Consider the following 6354-nt stretch of genomic DNA (forward strand, 5'->3'; position numbering starts at 1 on the left):
GGAGAAATGTGTGGTGCATGCGTGAATGAGTTGAGTGTGATGAAAGAGTGTGACTAGGAGAAATTATAGACATTATTTTGAAATCGTTGAGTGGATAAATCTTAACTGTGTTAACTTATATGTAATGTGATTACTTTTTTGGTGAAATAATCAGTACATTCAGTCATCTGAATACAGTTTTAGAGAGGTGATTTGTAATGGATTTTTTTTTAAATTTTTTTTTTATTTACCCTACACTAATTGTAACCAGAAGAGCATTTGAAGGTAGAGGGGTGATTTAAGATAAATATGGCAAGATTTTTACTGTTCATTCCAGTAAAAAAATATTTACTGTTCCAGAATTTACCCAACAATTTCCCATTTACATTCACACACATTTTACAAAAAGCTAGATGCCTAAAATACACCCATTAACATTTAAGGCATTTAGCAGACACTCTTTACCAGATTGATAATAGCTTATTTAAGTTACTGGAACTTAATGTAAGCATATTTAGTCCCTATTTTCCAGTCCTCCTCCACCTCAAAGCTCCCCTCAAGCAATTTGACAAACTTTAGTCTTAACAGTGTACCTGTAAAAGGAGATGTTTTATTCCTTCTCTTGCAGTCTTTTTCTCTGCTTTGCTCTCAATTTCTCTCTTTCCTTCCCTCCCACTGCCCCTACCCGACCTCCTTATTTCACCATCACGCTGAAACCATTTCCTTTCTGCCACGTCAATGGCCTCCCTCTGAAATGGTTATCCTGAAAAATCACAGAATCCCTTTCTCTAGCTCTCTCTCTCTCTCTCTCTCTCTCTCTCTCTCTCTCCTGCTATTTCTCTCTATTACTCTCCCCCACTCTCTTTCTGACATCAATATATTATTTTACATGTTCTGCATATCTTTCTGACTTATTTCTACTGTATGTTTTTCATAAGGAATTCAGCTGACCTCCAAAACAACTCTTTCTCTATAAGTTAGACTGCACTGTGCAGTCAAGTCAACAGAAAACATCAACCATTTTAAATAGTCTTTTTTTCCCTCAGTCTAGCACACAGGCCTAACAGAAAGACACTCACATAAATACACAATTTACAAGCTGCAATTCTGCAGGGTCTGACAAAATGAAAGCTGATTAAGAAGATAATGCAGAACAAACAATATTTTTTTCTGGAAAATATTAGTGACTCATTATCTAGACCTTTTCAGTGGCTGTAAGCACATCTAATGTTCTCAGTGTGTGGGTGGGTATGTTGTGTTTTTGACCAAGAATACTTTTGGGGAAAAATGTACAGAATAAGGATGCATCTGAAAATGAAATAACGTTTTGGAGATGTCCTCAGGGCAAAATAAATGCATTCTTATGTCACGTCAAAAATACAAGGCTTGTGGGTTAGTTAGAAGTAATTGTAATTAATTTAATATAAGAACAATGTCAAAGATTGTTCTATGCAAAAAGGTTCATATGTTTGTGAATGTGGAATCTTAGAGCCTGGAGGAGTCATGGATCCATTTACACCTGATTACAGCAGCATGCTTGCTTGTCTGATGCTGCTCTCCTCACACCCTAGCTCCAACTTTTCTTTAATTATACAGGTCTTGAAGGAGTTTTGAATTCAAGCAGAGTCTCATCCGATAAAGAAAATGGTCACCTAAAAATGTTAATTTTCTCAACGTTTACTCACACTCATGCGATCCCAGACGTGTATGACTTTCTTCTGCTTAACACGAATGAAGATTTTTTTGAAGAGAATTTCAGCTATAATATTTTTGAAGCTCTAAAAGCACATGAAGTCAGCATAAAAGTAATCTCTACTACACCAATGGTTACATCCACATCTTCAGAGGTGTGGGTGACAAACAGATAAGTTATTTTTTTAACTATAAATCTCCCCTTTCACTTTCACATTCTTCTTCTTTTTTTGTTGGCAATTCACATTCTTCATGCATATCAATACCTACTTGGCAGGGAGTTATATGGATTATTTTTATGCTGTCTTCATGTGCATTTAGGGGCTTCTAAAGTTTGGTACCAGTTCACCTGCATTGTGAGTAACTACAGATCTGAAATATTCTTCTAAAAATCTTTGTTTGTGTTCAGCAGAAGAAAGAAAGTCATACACATCTCCAGCCGTGGCCAAAAGTATTGGCAGTGATATAAATTTTTTGTTTCGAAAAGTTTGCTGCTTCAGTATTTGTAGATAATTTTTTCATATGTTTTCTATGGTATACTGGAAAACAATGATAATTGTCAAAAACATTAAATGTATGTAAAGAGTCAATATTTACAGTGTTGACCCTTGTTCTTCATAACCTCTGATGGCGATCCATTCTTGCCTTATTAGTGCTTGGAGTTGATCATAATTTGTGGGTTTCTGCTTGTCCACTCGCTTTTTGAAGATTGATCACGGGTCAATTAAAATCTGGGGGGTTGCCTGGCCATGGATCCAAAATGTCAAAGTAATGATCTCTGAGCCACTTCATTATCACTCTTGCCTTGTGACATGGTGCTCCATCATGCTGGAAAATGCACGGATCATCACCAAATTGCTCCTGGATCATTGGGAGAAGTTGCACTTGCAAGACGTTTTGATACCATTCTTTATTCTTTGCAGTGTTTTTGGGCAGAATTGTGAGAGAGCCCACTCCCTTGGATGAAAAGAAACCCCACACATGGATGGTCTCAGGATGCATCACTGTTGGCACGACACAGGACTCATGGTAGCATTCACCTTTTCTTCTCCGTACTATCTATTTTCCAGATGTCCCAAACAGTCGGAAGGGGGCTTTATCAGAGAAAATATCTTTGCACGAGTCTTCTGCTGTCCAATCCTTGTACTTCCTGCAAAATTTCAGTCTGCCCCTCTTGACACCAGGCCATTGTCGAAAAGGCATTACCTCACTGTGCGTGCAGATGCACTCACACCAACCTGCTGCCAACATTGAGCAAGCTCTGCACTGGTGGTGACACGATTCCATAGCTGACTTCTCAGGAGGAGACGGTCCTGGCGCATGCTGGACACTCTGGGACGTCATGAAGCCTTCTTCACTGCAGTTGAACCTCTTTCCTTGAAGTTCTTGACGATCTGGTAAATGGTTCTTTCAGTGCAATATTCTTTGCAGCAATCTCCTTGCATGTGAGGCCATTTTGATGCAAAGCGATGATGGCTGCATGTCTTTTTTAGAGGTAACCATTGCTAACAAGAACACAATGATTGGAAGCAGTCCTTCCCTCCTTTTATAGCAATCGGTCTGCTCTTATAATCCAATGTGAAACAATGTGAATCAACACCACAACAACTGAAGCAGAAAACTTTGCGAAACACAAAATGTATGTCACTGCTAATACTTTTGGCCACGGCTGTAGGATGGCATGAGGGTGAGCAAATAACGATAGAATTTTCATTTTTGGGTGAACTATCACTTTTGTGTATGGGTGTTATAGTATTTTCTGTGCTGTCGCTACATTCTATGCATTATTACATTTATTTTATTCTTAATAAATATGAATTGATCATTCATTATTAAAATTATTTATCAGCGCAGACAAGTACAGACAAATATATGTAGTACGCACTAAAACCGAAAATTCTTATTTTCTCTCTCCCTCTCAAAAAAGGCTCTACGTCTGGCCTACATATCATATATCCACACACACATAAGTGTTTCCATTTGACAATGGTGGAGGAATGCCGAATTGCATAATACAGCAGAACTGAGTTCTGATTTCATAGACACTTTAGGCAGAAAAAGTACATGCATACTAGTCTTACAGCTTATGATTACATTACAACATTATTGAGGTCCACTCTGTGGTAATGATATTCTTTAAAAAATAAAAAATAAAAAAAATAAAACAAAAAAAAATCTTTGCTACTTGTGCAGTGTAATATTCCATTATGAACATAATAATATATATATATATATATATATATATATATATATATATATATATATATATATATATATATATATATATATATAAGTAATCCAGAATATATACATACATACAATAGACAGTACTGTTTTAGGCACATAAGATGTATCACAAAATGTTTATCTTTAAATATTTATATCTTCAGCTTTAGTGTGTCAATAGGAAATATACATTTTAGACTCCCAAACATCCATTTTGCAAATAGAATAGAACAGAAAAGAAGAACAGTAAGCTCTGAAACAGATGGCATGGCCCCCTCAGAGTCCCCACTGAACATCGGGTCAGTCTGGGATTACATGAAGAGACAGAAGCAATTGAGACAGCCTAAATAGATAGAAGAACTGTGGTGACTTCTCCAAGAAGCTTGGAACATCCTATCTGCCAACTACCAAGAAAAATGTGTCCAGGTGTACCTGACCTAAAGCTTTTGCACAGTACTGTGTGTGTGTGTGTGTGTGTGTGTGTGTGTGTGTATATATATATTTGTACTGGATTACTTTTATGCTGCTTTTATGTGCGTGAGCTTAAAAATTTTGGCCACAATTTACTTGCACTGAGTAAACAAACAGAGCTGAGATATTTTTCTAAAACTCTTTGTTTGTGTTCAGCAGAAGAAAGTCATACACATCTTGGATGGCAGGAGGGTGAGGGTATTCTGTGGTAATATACATTTTTGGGTGAACTATTCCTTTAATCATGGGTGACTGTAAATAGTGAATTTCTGCAATGGCATCTGTAACTGAAAACTGTTGATTTACCGAGTGCACCTTTAAGGGCATAAAGTGGAGGTCAAAATGTTTACAGAAATTTTAGAGTAAACACTATAACACAGCCTCTAAGAAAGAGCTTACTGAATCCTTGATTTTTGTTCTGGTTATTTATTTAGTTAGTTCCATAGTTTTCTGTGTATTTGTAAATGTGTCCAAACAGATGTACACTGAATACACTGAAGTTGGAGCAGTAATCCACACATTCCAACACATCCACTAATTGCATTAGTGCAGTAAAGGTAGTTTTAGTTTCCAGAATTGTTTTTGTGACAACCTCTGAGGCTTTTTTTATGTGAGAAATTGATTCAATTTTATTTGTAATGCCAAAGTTGCTAGAGAAAGAACATTTGAAGTGGCTTTTTTATTTTACAACAGACAAATAGCAAATAACAGACACACACAAACACACACACACAAATCATACCAATTATGTCAAAATGGTACAAGCTTATCTTACTTCAGAATCAAAATTAGAATCAGAACCAGAATCAGAATGAGCTTTATTGCCAAGTATGCTTACACACAAAATTGTGCATGCAGATTATATATGAAGTTGTGATGAGCTAGATCATGGTTTCTGTGAAAAGGGGTGAGTAGATTATGACTAGTTTAATAACTTTTTATGCTTTAAATGTGTAGAAATTGACACTGTATATCAGTGTCATTATTGGGTGTTTTAGGTGCAAATATTTTGTAGGATGTAGGCCTATTGTAAGATCACTGAATGAAACACTGATGACTATAAACACCCTTATTATTATAATTTAATTAAATAAAATGTTATAATCAACAATATATTCTTACATATGGTTTTATTTAATGTGTTTGTGTGTGTATTCTACAAAGCCGGTGTATTAGCATTATATATATAGTGACGTCATTAAGTGAATATTCAAAAGAACTGGTGAATCATTTTTTTGGACCAGTTCATTGAAAAGAACCGGTTCGCGGAAATTCATCGGACATACTAAAGTGAAGTGTAACACTGCCCTCCTTTACCTTCTCACTTCCGTAGCACCGCCCAGCAGCGGTAAGTAGTGAGATGGCAAGAGGAGAGAGCCAATCATAACAGGGCGTTTTCTGTCCAGTCTTAAAGGAGAAGCAGGAACCAAAACCGAGTGTTTCAGAGAGCGCAGGGTGTAAAATCCTGGGGATTTAAAAAAATGTAAAACACTTTACTAATATCATACGTGAACAATAAGGAACATAATACCTACAATAATAAAATTGGCACATCATGACCCCTTTTACGCCAATATCAGTGCTCAATGCATTTCAGACACATGTAAATCTAAGTTAATAATCCATCCATCATCAACCGCTTATCCTGTGTACAGGGTCGCGGGGGGCTGGAGCCTATCCCAGCTAACATTGGGCGAAAGGCAGGGGACACCCTGGACAGGTCGCCAGTCCATCGCAGGGCCTAAGTTAATAATGTAATACGTAAACATAAAGATGATAAAAGTTAATAATGATGATTTGGGTGTTGTTGGTTTCGACCAAGGTTCGATTACTGGATTACATCAGCGTCTCAAGCAAATCTCCTTTCAACCTGAAGTTGTCTCGAATCCAAAGGCACCCTCAAGGGGCGTGTCGTGTGTGACGCCACTCCTGTTTACATACTGTTTGGGCGTCACAGGCAGCATGGTAGTGAGTCAGAAGCCGAAA

Source organism: Xyrauchen texanus, chromosome 22, assembly GCF_025860055.1.
Source record: "Xyrauchen texanus isolate HMW12.3.18 chromosome 22, RBS_HiC_50CHRs, whole genome shotgun sequence".
NCBI lineage: Eukaryota > Metazoa > Chordata > Actinopteri > Cypriniformes > Catostomidae > Xyrauchen > Xyrauchen texanus.